Source organism: Podarcis liolepis (genome assembly GCF_965112155.1).
Source record: "Podarcis liolepis genome assembly, chromosome: 1".
Classification (NCBI taxonomy): Eukaryota; Metazoa; Chordata; class Lepidosauria; order Squamata; family Lacertidae; genus Podarcis; species Podarcis liolepis.
This window is the reverse complement of record NC_139554.1, coordinates 74,402,235-74,421,222: the sequence shown is the minus strand read 5'-3', so window position 1 is coordinate 74,421,222 and position 18,988 is coordinate 74,402,235. Positions and strand designations below refer to the sequence as shown.

At 42.2% G+C, this 18,988-nt stretch overlaps 1 long non-coding RNA gene across 1 annotated transcript; it reads left to right on the top strand.

The window, feature by feature from the left end:
• Positions 1–13,022: 13,022 nt before the first annotated feature.
• LOC310704182 lies at positions 13,023–16,880 on the top strand. Its single transcript, XR_014524628.1, has 2 exons — positions 13,023–13,081; positions 16,090–16,880. It is a non-coding gene; the product is annotated as an uncharacterized lncRNA (long non-coding RNA).
• The last annotated feature ends 2,108 nt before the right edge of the window (positions 16,881–18,988 follow it).

Below are 18,988 nucleotides of genomic sequence, written 5' to 3'. Positions count from 1 at the left end.
GCTCTGCTACGATACTTATCTGGCCCACATTACTGTAGTATCTGGATGCTTCAAAATATGTAAAGCATTTGTGCTATTTTCCACTTTTGCAGATGGAATAGTTGCGGACTGCAAGGCTTCATGTCAAATTTGTTAATATTTCCCTCAGGGCAAATTGTTCAAGTAGGATCTTGCTCTCTGAAGTGTTGATCTTCTCTTGTGTTCTAGGCCCACATTTCCTGTGCTGCTCGCTTCCCTTGAGCAGTGAGCAGCTGATAAACATCATAGGTGTTTCTACTGAGGAGGCACAATTTGTTCATATGGGAAACGTGATGTTGCCTCCACAAGTGAAAGGGAACTAGTTTCAGAGCAACTGTCCCATTGATTCTCTGTAAACACCCCCCTCAACTGTTCTATGTGCACTTGCTCTGCTCTGTGCACACTCTGCAGTATCTACAGTTGTCACTAATAACCATAGGTGGAAGTTCACATTATGCCACCCCTTGATTTCCTGAAACTTCAGCAGCTGCTTCTGTTTTGAAAAGTGGCATTAGGAGGGGGCAATTCACAAGGAACAGGTGGCAGCATAGCAGCCAACTCCTAGGGGCCGGAGACTCTTTACACACCCACCCAACTTAATGGACATTGCCATTCAAGTGTGTGTGTGTGTGTGTGTGTGGTGTCATGTGAGTGATTATGTGGTGTGGGGCTTCCCTGCCCCCCTATTTTATTCAAGTTGGCACCCCTGAGTGGCAGATGAGAGAAGGAAATGCTGGCCTGGAACACCTGTTGGAGAAGAAGCAACCAGTGCCAGTGGAGAGTTGTTGAGGTGGTGGGGAGATAGGACAAGCACACCTTTTCCATCTCTGTGTCTCTGAAGGGCAGTGTGGTCATGGTAAATTCTGAAGTGCAGGAGATGACTAGGCGAGCATCCCTAGTCATGCCCCCCAAAGAGAGTCCAATTTCTTCAGATCAGCTGAAACAATCACAACAGGGAATTGGTAAAGGGTGGTGTATTGATTAACACGTTGAACTTTCACTGGGAAGACCAGGATTCACACCCCTCGTCAGCCATGAAGTTCTCTGATCAGCCATGAGGTTCTCAGTCTGAGCCTATCCCATCGATATATAAAAAAGGAGCGATGTACCAGGACAGACCTGCCTCCAGGCTTAAAACCAGCTGTGCTGTGTGTGGTGGGGCAGTGCTATGTAGCAGCCCTCCTGACACTGGTGTCGCTGTGGCTTGTCCGGGCAGGATCGAAGCGGGGAAGCACCGAGGTGGGAGTCACAAATTTGGGAGTGCAGGATCAGTAGCAGCACTCCCATTGGTTTAACTGTGCAACTCCAACCGCAGGAGCATAGGAAGCTGCCTCCTACCAAGCAGAACTGTTGGTCTGTTTAGCTCAGTTTTATCCTGACTGGCAGTGGCTCTCTGGGGTTTTCGAGAGAAGCCTTTCCCAGCACTACATGGAGATGCCAGGGGATGGATCCTGTCCCACTCTGCATGCAAAGCACATGCTCCGCCGCTGAGTTCTGCTCCTTCCCACCAAGCCGCTGTAATGTATGCAAGCCCTGCATTCGCTTCAGAATGAATGTACCCAGAGGAAAGTAAGCTGAACTGAAGACTGGATCGTTTACACATTACTTATGCATTTTCCTCAGATAATACAAGGAATATGATGCGGAGCCTGGGACTTTAAAAAACAACAACCCTCCTTTCTCAAGCCTCAAGCTATTTCTGTAACCACTATGTCATCCTTCTTGGCTCCCGTGTGGTCCCCTACTTAAGCAAGTTCATTCTCATTTCCCTTCAACATAATATCAACCAGAATGCCTACATGTAATCAATGTTTTGGCATGTGCACACAATTATGATGTTCTGGAAAGCACAGTGCACTGCTTTGTCCTTTATTGTCCATTTCCTACAAATACAATTAGCAAAGAACAAATTAGATTGTAACATCATTTTGAGCAGGCTGGCCTTGTTTTGCTCCATTTCCAATTTTCTTAGAATTCAGTGTTTACAGAGATTAAAATACAACCATGAAAAAGTTCAACCAGAAGACATGAATAATATATAAAACACATTTTTTAAAAAAAGAACTCTAAAGAAGAGGATGGAGATGGATACGCCCAGGAGTTTTGTGGTGGGCTGTTCAGGGCAGAGCTGGCTGACACTGCTTGATGAATTCAAGGCTGCAGTTTTGGAAGAGGCTTGGTAAGTCAAAAACAAGAGAGAGTCATGCTCATATATGGCTGCCAATTTATTTCTAGGTCCAGTTTAAGGTGTTCACAAATGACTTAGGCCCAAAATATCCAAGAGACCACCTTCTTCTCTACAGTCCCTTTTAGGTGTTAAGATCAGCAAACTGATATTTATGACACCCTCAGAAGCATGGGGATGGCATCCCAGGAAAGGGCAGCCCGTTTGGCTCTGTGACAGCCCCTAAATTGTAGAAACTTCCCCATAGAAGTGCATCAGGTATCACCATTGTATAGATTCCATTATATGCTGAAGAGTGTCCATTTTACCCTGGTCTTGGACACCTGATATAGACAGACAGACAGACAGACAGACAGACAGACAGACAGATTACCCACCCCCACCCCCATTCTATCCCCTAAGAATATGACCAGTAGTAACAATGGTGTAATCTAAAAGAAAGTGGCTTTGCATTAAACTAGAAGTATACCTCAAAAGTGCACCTCTCTTTCTTGGAGGTTTTATTGATTAGTACATGTCCCATTTGGACATACACCATTTGCTGTATAATATTGTATTTTGCTCCTCTCAGAATTTATGCGAAGTTCTGGACAGCCATTGCAGGATAACTCAGAACACTGGATATTTTATTTTTCTTAGCTTTATGAGATAGATCCCTGCTGCTTCCCTTTTATAATCTGGGAAGTGTCAGTGACTGAACTAAGGTTTGAACCCTTTCCCTTCCCTTCAAAGTGGTTGTGACAGATTTTACTTGTGGCTTTTACCAATGTATATAATTGGTTGCTATGTTGACTCGTGGTCAGAAAATGGTTGGACAAAGCAAATGGTTTTAGATGTTCACGATTCTCTGGGCTGATTCACCCATGCAATTGTACAGCAAGGATGGGGGACCTGCCACTCTCTGGATGTTTCTGGCCTACAGCTTCCACCCTTCCTGACCACTGCCCATGCTGGGTTAGTGGGAGTTGTAGGCCAACGTCAGCTGAGGGGCCACAGATTCCACGTCCCTGATTTATGCAGCTCTATTTCTCTTCCTTTAACTACTCACAGGCGAATGTATGAACTTACTATATTAAAAGCATTTTGTTTGAAGACACTCGGTGGTAATTATGATAGCTACATTACCTCCAGTATTAGAGGCAGTGTGCCTCTGAATACCAGTTGCTGGGGATCACAAACAGGAGAGTGCTGTTGTGTTCCTGTACTGCTTACGGACTTCCCTCAGATATCTGGCTGGCCACTGCCAGGACAGAATGGCAGTCTAAATGATCTTATGGTCAAATCCAGCAGCACTCGTCTTATTTTCTTAAATGAGATGAGGTAATCTGAAAGTTCCATCTGTGGTATTTCATGGCTCATTACTACTTGTAAGTCATCAAATATGATTTATGGTCGGAGGCAGCAGTGCTTCTGAATATCAATTGCTGAAAACCAGAGGGAGGGGAGAGTTTTGTTGTGTTCAGGTCCTGTTTGTGAGTTTTCCTCAGGCATCTGGCTGGCCACTGCGAGAATGAGATGCTGGACTAGATGGGTCATAGGCCTGATTTAGCAGGATTCTTCTGTTCTTATCACTTGATGTTTCAGACATAACATGGTGAACATGCACAAGAGACATTTAGAATTGAAGTCTTGAGGTAGGTTTTAGTATTATGATGATAAGTAATTTTGAAGGAAGAAAAATAGCTGTCTACGTTAATTTTTTATTTAATATTTTGCCCCTGGCTCCAGAATTAAAATTGTTTTGTCCATTGCTGATTTCTTCTAATAGAGCCATTGTTTGCTTTAATAGCAGAAAGGATGAGCTGTCAGAAGACATTTTCATACTGCCCATGGAGTCATAAAGAGTAGGAATGTGTATATTCAATCCTCAGTTGTTAATGAGCAAGGAGCAGCAAGAATTGTTTCCTGGCTGATGGTGATATTACTTCCATGCAGAAAGATCCACTTCAGTTGGTAAATACAGATGAAAAAGTCTACTCACTTCCCATTTGCACTGGGAGGTTGAAACAGTCACATATTTAAAACATACCAACAATACTTCTTGTTTGTTTGTTTGTTGGTTGGTTGGTTGGTTATGTGTTTAAGGTGAAACTGTAGCTGATACATCTTTGTGCATAGACTGCGCTTCTGGTGAGCTAGACCAGAGTTCTGTGCTCATTTGTGGGAAAGGATCCTGGCCATCGAAAATGTTTACTACATCGGGAAATGAATTCACTATTCAAAGACTCCAAGCAAATATAAAACAAAAATTGAAACAAGAGCCTCATAGAACCCACTTTGTGTTTTATCTGTTGCAGACACTCCCATGCGTAATAAGTTCAGAGTGGAAGAAGTAGTTTTATTGGGGTGGGGCATGTAGATTAATTCCCCATATGTTTCTATTTTTTTGCACATGTTGGTACGTTAAAAATCAAATCAGGTCTTTCCTCTACCTCTCATTCCAAAACTTCACTGTGAAATAACACTCGGCAAAATGACTTCAAGCTGTCACCATTACACAACCTAAACTTTATCTCTTCATTAATGCATTACAGAGCAAAAAAACAATGAGAGCATTCCTTTGGAATGTGTGTTTACTGAACACAAAATGATATGTTTACTGAAATAGCAGTTGCTGCCGGGTTACCCAGTGGGGGAAAGCTTTCTCTTTCCATACCATTCAGATCTCCTGGTGTCACCCTTATCCCAAGCACTACCCTCCAGAGGCAGGATGATTTCTTCTCCACCCTGCTCCTAAAATATTCAGACAAATCTACTACATTTTAGTTATTATGATCCATGTTACAAGAGCCAGGCTTTGTTTGGAGTGCAGGAAAAGAGGTCATTTCATATTGTGCAATGGTCACACAAAGACAGAAATGGCAAAGTAAATATGGTGTGCACATGAAGCTGCCTTCTACTGAGTCACACCAGCCATCCCAGGATAGTCTACTCTGATCTGGCAGTGGCTCTTCCCTGGCCAAGGTCTGCTATTATTTAAACTGGTGATGCTATGATTTCAACAGGGGACCTTCTACCTGCAAAGCACGGGCTCTTGCACTGTGCTATGTGCTTGCTCAGCAGAGGAACGATCCAAAGATTCAGACCAGATTTAGTGGAGCTGTTCCAGCACTGTGGGACTGAACTTACTCAGGACAATGCTATGGTTGCTTCCTAGGTATATTGTGCTTTAGGCAAAACTGCATGAAAATTGCATATGATGATAAATTTGCATTCAAATGCTGATGAATTTTAACGAGGACTTTTTAAAAAAGTAAACAGATGTGGAAATGTGGAGAACAGACTCCGTAGCTTGTGAGGTAATCAACGTAAGAGGTATTGGAGGAGTGGCACCTTAACACTTCAGACATAGCTTGGAAGGGCAGTGTGGTAAGTTGCCATGTAGCCAGGTTGCCAGTAAGGCCAACCAGGAATGGCCTGTGCCATGGTGGTAGTGAGAATCCAGCAACCACCTCCTGGAAGCCCAACCTTCCAGCAGACAGGCTGCCTGGTAGGATTAATAGTAATAATAATAATAATAATAATAATAATAATAATAATAATAATACTCGGCCCATCTGGCTCGGTTTCCCCAGCCACTCTGGGAGGCTCCCAACAAAGTATAAAAAATACAATAAAACATCAAACATTAAAAATTTCCCTAAACAGGGCTGCCTTCAGATGTCTTCTAAAAGTCAGATGGTTGTTTATTTCCTTGACTACCGAGAAGGCTCTCTGCCTGGTTCTCTGTAACTTCGCTTCTTGCAGCGAGGGAACTGTCAGAAGGCCCTCGGAGCTGGACCTCAGTGTCCTTGCCCCATTCTGCAATGAAATGATGTAATGAAAAGTTGTGGTCATGTTTTAACTCGCACTCTTATCTCATGGGGATCATTGCTCCCAGTACGGATGCCTGAGTGCACCAGGGGCACAAACTAGACTCTGTAGAGAACTGTGAGCAGTAGCTAGGACTAGCTCAAGTCTTGTGGCTTTTTCAGACAATCCTGCAAAGCGATACCTGACTGCATTAGCACAGTGATACTTTTTACTATTAGGAAAATGTGATTCTTTCTCCCACATTTTCCTAATTGCAAAAAGCACCACAGTTTCAGTGCTGGGAAATGGAGATCTTGCTGCAACAGACGTGGTGCCTTGAGGAATTTGCTTAAATCCCCTACAGCAAAAGAATAGGAACTGTGTACTTCCCATGCCAAAAATAAAAATGATGAAATGGAAAGCAAAGGACCAACCTGGTCTGCTACTTTATGTCCCCCATCTTTTATGTTGATAATCACCATTAGGGTATCCTTGGGGCAGGTGCTGAAAGCTCATGTTGCCTTGGTCCCATCTCACAGAGGCAAAGCATTTGGGTCCTGTTTGCAGGCTTCCCACAGGCATCTGTTTGGCTATGTTGAGAACAGGAAGCTGGACTAGATGGGCCCTTGGTCTGATCCAGAGGACTATTCTTAAGTTCTTTTAAAGTTTTTCACAGCTCTAATGATTGGGAAACAAGACTGTGTATTTGAGCGGGAGAACATGAGACTATGTATATGGCAATTCCTTCTGCTTTTCTGGTCCAAGCAGTAAAATCAACCTGCACACAATTATGGAACGTTTTTCTTAATGCAGCTGCCAAGCAGACATCCATATTGGCTGCAGTACTGCTTGGTGTGGATATACCACCATAACTCCCTAGTGATTCACACCAGCCAATCAGAACAGAGTTCATCAGTTCAGCAAGCAACATAAACAAAATATCAGGGGTTTTATATTCATTCCTTCATCCTTAAAAAGAAACACACTAGAAAACGTTCCCTGCCAGCCCTAACCTGGTACAGCATATTAGACTAATGAAGGGATGCTGTTCATGGATCATTCACAAGCCGCCAAGATTGGGAACAAACAGTCCCCACAATTTGGATGGAACTGTTTTTGAACTTTTCAGAGGCTCATAATCTGAAAATTCCTGACAGGACAGGAAACGATTGCTCCTTCCTACTGCTTCTCTGCTATGTATAAATTAAAGGCAAATGCCAAGATGGGAATGAGACTACAAAGATTGCAGCGATTCTTTCACACTTATGTGCAAAATCGGTGACCACTCAGGACTCCTCCTAGGTGAGGACCATTAAGAGCCTTTGTTGTGCACCAGCTTTGCACTGATATGGACCATCCCATGGAACCTAAATTGTCTCATGGATGCAGTTGATAGGTAAGCTATTGCACCCACGCAGCAACTCAGTGATGGTTTCCCCCACTTCCTGTCTCAGTGTCATACAATGGAACTGTTGGGCAGTAGTTCTGAGACAAACTAACAACAACAACAACAACAACATAATTAACCTATGAAAATTGTCATGACAATATGTGATGATGGCCACTAGGTCAGGTGGCTTTTATAAAAAGGGATTAAAACAGCCAATGTGATGCCATCCAGATGCTCAGGACTAAAACTCACCCCATCCCTGTTCATTGCTTATGCTTGCTGGGGCTGATGGGATTTGTTATCCACAACATCAGGAGGGCTATCCCTGGCTTGAGGCATGGAGGAGGGTAGGTCCATCAGTACCTGTGGTGTCTAAATGGAACCTCCATATGGCAGTATACTTCAAAATATGAGCTGCTGGTGGACAAGCAGTACTGAAACGTATGGCAGGTCACTTTTGGGAATGCTGGACTAGATGGCAGTTCAGTTTTGTTTGTTTGTTTGTTTGTGACTTCCTTGTCAAAATGGTTTCTCGGTGTAAAATGAGCTATAAAAACAAGGTGAAACATAATTAAAATGCACAATAAAAATTTCACTGAAACATCCATAACTAAAATGCAAACAAAGAATATAACAATATAACAATGAAAACCAGGTGCCTCTTGTCAGGAAAGCAAGAGAGCACTTGTGTGAACAGATGCGTCCTCAAGAGCCTGCAGAATGCCAATACTGATGAAGCCTTTCATATTCCAGAAGAGAGAGCATTCCAACACACTAGTACCAACATTGAAAAAAGTCCACCTCTGTGTCACCATCACTGTGCTGGTAATCATCAGGCCATGGGAGAACTGAGTTCCATTTCTTTACCAGGCAGCGGAGGGTCTAGCAGGGCTACTCTTATGCTCTCAAGTATCCTGTTAGTATCAACCTACTAAAATCACATAAATATTTGTTCTGTTTCTTGCCACATCAGAGTGCACAAGGCTCTGTAGGTTGGAGAAGTAAGAACGGAAGGTGAGCACTGTATCTGTCCATTACCCATGTTGTCTCCATCTGATATTACCACGCACCACTGGGGAAATGTCACTGAACTGGAAAACTAACAGCATTTTGGCATCACTTGAGACTATGCTATGCACCCTGGAAACTAATGTTCCTATGCTTCTCTCTCTCTCTCTCTAAGAAAAAAAATAGTATTTCGCATTTCTGGTCCTTTAGCTGAATGTTAAAAGTAGCTAGATCTATTAACATTGCCATAAAATTCTTTTTATAATTAATAGGGCATAAAATGCCTTGTCTGAATCTTTGCAACGTTAAGCAATAAAAGTTATAAAATGACATCATTTCTTAATATTGCTGGGAAATAGTTTATACACAGAGTGTAAACAGACCCCCATTCTCAAGTAAACCCAGTGACCTAGTCTGGAATTTGTTAAGAAGAAGAGGTGGGCAATGCATACTAATAAAGTGTGTCTGTGCCCCACGAGACAGACAAAAGTCTGTAATCAATGTGGAACAAGAGGGAAAGAAGCTATAAATATTTTTCTCCACTCACCTAGACTGTTGCCTACACACACACACTCCAAGTACTTTTCCATATATTTTTGTGCAGCTATTACAAAAATAGCTCTTTGTTGAAGCAGTATTTTAGTATCTCCTGTGTATGTTCTGTTCACCATTAACTCTTACATCAAAGGTTAGTAATATGTGTACCTGACATCAATCTTGTTTTTAGACACTGGACCCTGAGGATCCAGGAAGACAGTGGAAGCCATTGTGCCACTGTCTCACATACGTGTATTCTTTCAGGCTAAAAGGGTACCACCTAGTTAATATGGGTGCAACTTCCCTTTCAGAATGTTAGAAAGCCCCAACATGTGGGGTTCTGCTCATATATTGCAAGCTTCACACGTGGAGAGACTATGGAAGAAACCAACTGTTTCCTGTAATGTGTGAATTTGAGTTGGGTGTTTTGTGTCACATGGATAAAGAAGATAAGGCAACTTTCGCCTCCAGGAATCAGTTCTTCTCACCCCCAGTCAAGCTGATATTTGCTGTGGCTTTTACTTTTTGCTTATCAGCTTGGCCATATACCCTCTCTGAATTCCCATTTGCTGCTCTTTCTAATAACCTGTGCAGCAGGATCACGCAGAGTGCTTTTCCTTAGGAATGTTGTTTCAGTATCCTCCTCCGCTGCAGTTCTCAGGTAAGCTTCAAGTGGGCGTCTTTAGAATTTCTACATGCTCATTTGAACTGAATGTCAACTCAGGTTTGGCTGAACAAACTTACACACACAAACACACAAAATCAAGGTGCTTCCAGATGGGTGTTTATTGTGTGATCAGTGCTGCTCAAGCATGAAGGTCCGCACACACACACACCCCCAGCAATCACATGACATCATCAGCATCAACATGCCAGTCTGTATTTCTTCACTCCATTTTAATCAGGACTTTTCCTTCCTGTGGAAAATCCACTAAGTTTAATAAAAAGCCCACCCTGTTACCAGCAATGAGTTTGTGATACCTAAATGACCCATTAACAGTTTTAAACCCTGGGGTTGGGGCCTGTTCAGGGTGGGGTAGCATGCTTTGCCCCAAGCAGTCCTTTTTCTGCCCATCCACAGTGAGTGCAATTTCACCACAGAAATAAAACCTGGATAGTTACTGATATAACACTGTAGGGCACTCCCTATCCTCTTGTTTCAACACAACAGCATCCCATTGAGCTCAATAATTTCTCCAGAGCCAAAGAATTCATCACTTTGCTCTATCATTGGCAAGCCAAGCTGCATTACAGAATGAGCTACATCAGGCATCATTCATCATTCCACACTTTTAATGTTCTTAGATAGTTACTTCAGGTATCCCAATCTTCAGACCCTATTTAAAATGTTTGCATCCTTCAATTGTGCCCAGTGCATCAATGACACTCAGAGTATAGCAGCATGTGGCTGTATGTATCAGGGACTGTAAGTGGGGGCAATACATAAAGCTTCCATGATATCTGCTTAGATTTGCAGATTGACAACTGTTCAAACTAAATCCCATCTGGAATAAGCTCTTCCTGTGAAAGGGTCCCCTTTGCAAGGGTCACAGGATAAAATGTTAATATCTAAAAGTTGGAGGTCTGTTTACTTCAGGTGGCCTAACTAATTTAGAGAGCTTTGGCCAATTAACAAAACATCAACAGAATTGCTTATCGCAGCAGCTCTGGCAGAAGGAGTTCATGTCTCAGATTAGATTTGCAAACATGAACAATTAAGCACAGTCCAACATCAGTTGCATGCAATCCTATTTGGGCCAACTTTATTCTTTGAATCACTTAGGTGCTAGCAGTATTATCATGTTGATTTGTGGCCACAGCCCTGAAACAGTTGATTGAGGGCAAGCTTCCAAGTTCAAGGACATCTTTGATAATCAGCCACCTGCTCCGCAGAAAGAGAAAGGATTATATTTGTTAGGAAACCTAAAGCATTCATCCCATACCCCACGCCGGCTTTGATAGAAGCGTAACTGGCCAGAAACCACTACTGCTATATAGTAAATGCCTTTGATAACTGTAATTACTCCCACTTTCTTTTTACGTTGGCTTTCTTTATATCTCCAAGCCAAGGACATTTCCCAGCAAAACATCAGGTGTGCAGGAATGACCTATGCACTTGCTGTTGGCAGAGGGAATATTTTTTGGTTGGGAAGTAGCACTGTGTAAACTCTGCCATCAGCTTTAAAGCTAGTTGTTACATGCAGCCCTTGGAGCAAAACATTTATCTTATTTTATAAAGCGGATGAAGAATCCGCTAGGTGTGTTTTCTGTTTGTTTTAGGAAGAAACCTCACTGAAGAGAACTGTTATTTTATTCATTAGATAGAAGGCTACGCTTGCAATCCCATTCCAGCCCTTCAAAATCAACATGTTCCATCGTAAGTGGGCATACTGGACATAGCTGTCTATAAATTTTAATATAACTTAATATAATATAAAATGTCTAGGCGGTTTACATAATTTTTTTTAATAAATAGAGCACTATTCAATAACATTTCCTAAACACTGGATAAAACAAAAACAAAACTATGTATTATAAATGAAACTGAACAATGTACAAAACAAAAAATCACAAATCAGAGTCCAGGAAAGCTTGGGTAAATGTGTACATTTTAAAGAGGTATTTAAAAGTCACTACTGTTTCTGCCTCACAAAGTAATCAAGGGAGGGCATTTGAAAGGGTGAGTGATTTGCGAAAATATCTCGTTCTTCAGTAATTTTGGATTTCAGAGAATATAGCCTGGCCAATTTTATGGACCCCTAGCAACTTTAAGGGATCTCCTGAACTTGAATGCATCACATTAAACTGCATTTTAAATTGCTGCAACAGTCCCCCCACCCCAGAAACTTATGGTGAATAATAACAGCATAATCATTAACGACAATAGCATCTTCATCTTCCAATTGTGATCTATATTAATGGTACATTATATTTATATCTAAAAACAACTGGGGAATAAACTTTAATAGATTTAATTGAAAGATGAAGCAATTCAAGTTTTAATAGGTTAATCAATAGAGCCAATTTTAATCAGGGGGTATAATATATAAAGGGACACAGGTGGCGCTGTGGTCTAAACCACAGAGCCTAGGGCTTGCCGATCAGAAGGTCGGCGGTTCGAATCCCTGCAATGGGGTGAGCTCCCTTTGCTCGGTCCCTGCTCCTGCCAACCTAGCAGTTCGAAAGCACATCAAGTGCAAGTAGATAAATAGCTACCACTCTGGCGGGAAGGTAAACGGTATTTCCGTGCACTGCTCTGGCTCGCCAGAAGTGGCTTAGTCATGCTGGCCACATGACCTGGAAGCTGTACACTTGGCCAATAAAGCAAGATGAGCGCCACAACCCCAGAGTCGTTTGTGACTGGACCTAACAGTCAGGGGTCTTTTTACCTATAAAATATAAAAGCCTTGCTTTTGGGGGGTGGGGGTTGTTCCAGTACATTACCATAACAGGGAATGGATAAAATATGAGATGATATTTCCTAACAATGAACAATGGGTTTGATTACTCAGTTTTCACATCCTTCCTTCAATTTGTAGAAAAACACCTTTGTTGAGGTATTAGTATTATGTGGATATATTTACATTTAATCAATAAGTCAGTTACTCAATGTTACTCAGTGAAAAAGGCAGGTGGTTAATCAACTAATGATTAATCAGCTGCTAACCCTAAGGATGATACATATTTTCTGAAGCCACAGTATTTGTGCACACGCTTCAAAAATTAGGCTTCCCTCCTGTGTCAGGCTTAGTGCCTACTCATTTCAGTGCCTAACTGATGTCCCCTGAAGGCCATCTTATACAAAACACATAAAATACAGGCATAATCTTTCCATTCCGTATAGAGTGTGCTAATCTTTCCAAAATCAGAAATAAATTTGTTAGCTCTTCTAGTAACCCACTTCCTCGTACCTGAGTAAATAGTTACATCCATTCACATGATGGTTGTTGTTCCTCCAGTGATGTCATGAAGAATGTTGCCTTGGCATCATCCCAGCAACCTAGATCTGTATCTCCGTGAATCCCAGCAGAAAAGTCACCCAGGCTGCTTGACCCGCCCTTGGCACCATCACATGATTCTTCTTTTAAGACAATCCTCTAGAGTGAAGAAAGAGCATCGAGAACATGGGACTGAATGAACTGCTGGCTAGGGTAAGGAGGAGTTGGCTGCCTATAGCTGGGTAAAGTGTTCATATAACGGTATATGTGCAATCCAAGTGTGCAAGTGTGCACTCTAACAAGTTAAAAGAAAAAGACTGCAATCCCATAATGTCAGGAACAGAAGCTGTCAGAGGCGTAGCATGGGGGAGTGGGGCACACATTTTTGAGGGGAAACAGTCAGGCACCCCCTATGGCAGGCACAGAGCGCCAGCAGCTGAGCTGTGGCAGTGGGCTGGTTGGTCTACTGGGCTGGTGGATGGAGACAGCAGGTGAGGAGCCTGTTGGAGGCGGGCTCCATTCACCCTCCCCATGGGCTCCGTGTGTGCCCCCCTGGCACGTGCCCCACTCCAGCTACCCAGTCCACCGGGGGGGGGGCAACACTTTCCCTGCCCCAGGCACCAGCAACCCACGCTATGCTGATGGAAGCTGTAACAGGACAGTGGAGTTGGGGTGTGTTTGTGATGAACACTTTTGCTCAGTAATAATATTTTGTCATTGTCCATACATTGCTCAGTAATAATATTTTGTCATTGTCCATACTAGGGAAAATCTTCCCTAGTGCTCTCTTTCGGAATGACATCTGGATTCTCATAACTGGAAAACAGCTCTGCCATGTAGATTCCCCTATAATAAGTGTTGGCTGCATGGGGATAGCCCTATTCTCTTGAGTTGGAGGAGAGCTGGTCATCCATATTCTTTTAGAGAAATTTCAGAGAGACAAGTTAAATCCCAGATAATTCTCTGCAAATGCTTCCAGTTCTTCATGTGAGGCCAATGTGAGGCACTGCTGCGATGTTTTAGCAGTCATTTGTGAAGACTGCAGGAGGCTGCATTTTATCAGTTAAAATATTTCAAGAATATGGGGCAATTATTGCAAGAATGCAGGTATCAGAAGACTATATAATGTTTGTTTCTGGAAGCATGGCCAAAAAAGAAAAAAGAAAAGAAAGCTTCTCTAGGATAAATGAATAGCAGGTTTAGAAAATGACATGACTGCTACAATTTTCTAACCAGGTTGCAGCATTAACACAAATGTAATAGTCACCCTAAATCCCAACCAATTCCAGTTCTCAATGCCTCAGTGCCACCAGGTGACTTTTAAAATGTATTTGACCCTGGCAGTAGGGGTACCAGACAAGTGTTATTTAAAAAAATTAAAATGGAGGGGAAATTTCTATACTAACAGAAAGAAGGTTGCAGTTCTATATACATTTACCGGAGAGGAGGGATGGGGCAAAATTAGTTTCAGTTTGTATTCCAAGATGTATCTATCAAATTCACACTTTCCAAAACAATAAGAGAATGGAGACGTACCCTCCTATGAAATTCACACTGCGTTCCATCAGCAGCAGCGTTTTGGTTTGCCAAATGGAATGATCCCACTCCCCTGTCCCTGTCATGCACTCTCCAAGCTGAGAAGAGGAGGAAAGCCCAGAGCACAACTGAAAGTCCGTACACTGAGCTTCTGCTGATGGGACTCATCACCTGGATCCTGTCCTAAGCATTCCATTGCTGGAAGTGACTGACAAGCTCCAGATCTTTCTGGTGATGTCCTCTGCATTTCCATTCTCTTTTTATTGGTAATACAGGAGACAAGTTAGTGGGTTGAATGGGCTGGTGAATCTTCTCTGACGTTACCTTAGCAGGGTGGAACCTTCCTCGACATGTATCTTTCTCGTGCTACTCTCCTAACATCAGGAGTCTGGTACTGCATGGGAGGACCTGGTGCTGTGGCTCCTTCACACAGGCCAGCTTCGTTTCTGGGAGGGTGGTGCTGGCATGGGGAGGAACCACAACATCAGTTCTTTTCATCTGATTTCAAGAGCACCACAGGTGAGCACAACAAGAACCCTGCACCCCAGCCATGAGAATTTCCCCAATAATGTTTCTCTCCATTGTGATAAATTTCAAACACATTTTCTATAATAATAATAATAATAATAATAATAATAATAATAATAATAATAATTTATTTATACCTGCCCATCTGGCTGGGTTTCCCCAGCCACTTTGGCCGGCTTCCAACAAAAGATTAAAAATACATTAAAACATCAGTCATGAAAAACTTCCCTAAACAAGGCTGCCTTCAGATGTCTTCTAAAGTCAGATAGTTGTTTATTTCTTTGACATCTGATGGGAGGGCGTTCCACAGGGCAGGAGCCACTACCGAGAAGGCCCTCAGCCTGGTTCCCTGTAACTTTGCTTCTCACAGTGAGGGAACTGCTAGAAGGCCCTCGGCGCTGGACCTCAGTGTCCAGGTTGAACGATGGGGGTGGAGACACTCCTTCAAATATACTGTGCCAAGGCCGTTTAGGGCTTTAAAGGTCAACACCAACACTTTGATTTGTGCTCGGAAACATCCTGGGAGCCAATGTAGGTCCTTCAGGACCAGTGTTATATAGTCTCAGCAGCAGCTCCCAGTCACCAGTCCAACTGCCGCATTCTGGATTAGTTGTAGTTTCTGGGTTACCTTCAAAGGTAGCCCCGCGTAGAGCGTGTTGCAGTAGTCCAAGCAGGAGATAACTAGAGCATGCAACACTCTGGCAGGATATTCTTCATTGATGGAGAATGATTAAGAGAAAAAGTGGGAGAATTTTCCTGCACAGTATCAGAAAAAGCATTCACCTGTGTCCTCCTGCACGTGTCAGGTGCCATTCACTTGTGGTGGGAGGGAGACTCAAATCTGAACACTCGAACTCCGCCTGACGCCCCAGGTACCTTTACAACTTTCGGCCAATAATTCCCTTCCATCGCCTGTCCATTCCATTATTCATTGCTGTGCTCCTGCTCTGGCCATCTCAAGCCATTTCCTTTCCTCTCCTCTCATGTGGTTTTAAAAATATAAATGAAGGGGAAGGGGGTAGGGGAGATAACAAGACATTGGGGAAAATGTAAATATGTTACTTGGCTCTTTTATTTTCTTCACTAATGTCTTTTTCAAATAATAAAAAGGGCTCCCTGCCAACTCTCTTGGTTACGATTTTGTTTAACTGTTCTAGGCATCAAAAAAGGAGGAGAAAACATGAAAATTGCTAGCAAGCTCCTCTCCTTTCTGACACAATACTATCAGTGGTGGTATTTGCTGACATGGAGTGGGAGGAGGACAGTGGTTTAATTTCCTGTGAAGTCTGCTGTTCCCAAGTGCACTTGCTGTTTTTCATGAAAGGAAAAGGGATTTTGAGGTCAGGCGATGAATAAATGATAACACAAGATGGCAACTTGCTTCTACATCGAAAAGGAAGCATAAAACAGCACCACTCAAAGGACGGATCCAGCGACTGCTGCTCTCCCAAACTCCTCACTTCTTCCCATCCTCAAGGAGAAGGTAGCCCACTCTGCCTAGAAGCTACTTGAGAGACCACCTGCCCCTATGTGGACCTGGTACATCACTTAGATCACCTGAGGGAAATACTACTCCATGCAATGGACCTTGCAGAAGATTATAGGGTGGTGACCCAAAAAACCCCAGGCATTTTCTGTTTTGCCCATGTTCTTTGAATGCCCTTCCCTCTGTTGTATATGAAGCAGCAACCAACAGTTGCTTCAGATCTCTTGTAAAGACCTATGCTTTTGCCCTTGCTTTTGCTGACGCATAAGATTGGACCCTGTTTTATGTGTTTGAATCTTCTGAATTTCAATGTTATTTGCTTTTTTGTGGATTTATTTTGCTGTTTTACTGATTTTTGTTCAGTCTTTAAATGATATGTCATTGGTTGTTGGCTTAAGAAACTTTTGAAATATTAAGTGGTATATAAATATTTTTAAGTAAATAAATAAAAATTAAAAAAAATATTTGGAATCCATAACAATTTTTATCTCTATTTTTCACCAAATGAACTTTTATTTTAGTTTATGTATTTCATTATAAAATTGTGATGTGGCTGTTTTGCTTTTTCTGTGTAAACATTTGTTCTTTGCATTTAAATATGGAGCTGTAGATTAAAATGCTCTCCCTGGGGTTTTTTTTTGGGGGGGGGAGGATTGCTTTCAAGATCCAAGCTACACATTAAAAAATGCTCTAGAGAAAATAAAATCCAGTTGCATTTGGCCACGCCCACTTAGCTTTTGATCAGACCCACTTGCCCATCAGAAGACAGCCCAGAATAAAATATGACCCTGTGGCTAAAAAAAGATTCCCTACCTCAGCTGCACAGTCTTGGCTGTATTCAGCTAAGTCTTGCTCAAGAAAAACCCATTGAAATTAATGAACCTAAGTCAATCATGTTTCTTAACTTCAGGGAGTACTCTGAGTGGAACCAGCACTGAATATCACCTACTGAGCCTCTTTGCTGGGTAACCTGGAAGAACGTTGATGTATTCAACAACTTAAAACTAATTGCTCAATCCAAACCCTTCTTACCTAAGAATAAACCCCATTGCTTTCAATATTATTTAATGCTGAGTAGACATGGTTAGAAGCCTGAAACTACACCGCCTTCTGTTTAAAACTGACTTATCGGTTTTAAACTGAAAATAACACACCCAGAGGAAAACTCTTTTTCCTGATTAGATATGGAGAAATCCAAAACTGTATATACAGGACAAAAGATGACTAAAAGGCACTGTAAAAGGGCAGGTGTGGAGCTAGGCCTCTTTATCAAGCAAGCAATTATGTCATTCAGTCTGAAAAGGAAAGGACTTCCCAAAGCATATAATACAAAAAGATCATCAACGGCAGACAGGAAGTATGACCAGTTGCAGCCTATATACACAAAGTCAGCCTGCGTGTTTAACAGGCGGCAGGCTATTAAAAACTCACTTAAGAAACAAACAAACTTGATGCAGCAACTTTGCCCGGACTAAGAATTAAGAATAGTCTTTTTTATATTATTAATCATTAAATAAACAATTCACACACACGAGTCACATTTCAGTTTATCATGTTGTAATAAAGGCTTTATCCATGTTCACCCAAGCTCCAAAAATGCCACACCTTAACAGAGCCATTATTTAGGCACCAAGGATATGGTAGGCTATCCATCACTGTGGTTTCTTCCATTTTCACCACTTCTATGGAGCTTGATGGCTGTCCGTGGCAGACTGGTGGACCCAACTCCCAGAGTCGTCGGGAATCTGTATATCTGAAGCTACCATTCTGTACCTGACTGGCAACTGGTACCATCCACATAGAGTAAGAGCTGGCAATGACCTAGAGGGTCATCTAGTCAACTTCCAGCCACAGATGAAGAGTATTTTCTTTTAGTCAAGTTACAGGTAGGTAGCCGTGTTGGTCTGCCATAGTCAAAATAAAAAAATTCCTTCCAGTAGCACCTTAAAGACCAACTTAGTTAGTTCTTGGTATGAGCTTTCGTGTGCATGCACACTTCTTCAGGTATCTGAAGAAGTGTGCATGCACACGAAAGCTCATACCAAGAACTAACTTAGTTGGTCTTTAAGGTGCTACTGGAAGGAATTTTTTTATTTTTTCTTTTAGTCAAGTAAGTGAGCGAATGGACAGGATGGAAACTAATGTTTCACTAGCGCCAGCACAATATGGTGCACAACATAAGGCCTGTGTGGGTCAATGAAGATCTGTGTTGTCTATTTGTGGCTCCCTGTAGGAATTATAAATGTCCATTGTTCACAAGTTTGTTCCTCAGCTATTCAAGATAACATATAACACCCACTATAAATGGAGGGTGTCTGTGTTACTATACTTACCTCAGCTTCTGAGAGAGAAAAGGGCTGGGAAAAGGACAATCACTGTTCCTGCCATACCCTTAATATATGAGATAATTGAGTTGCCCAAGCCACTCTGTGATTTTGACTCTTGACTAAGAAGACAAGATGGATAAAACCCACCAGGAAAGCCTCTCACTGAAAATGTAATACAGTGGTACCTCAGGTTAAGTACTTAATTCGTTCTGGAGGTCTGTACTTAACCTGAAACTGTTCTTA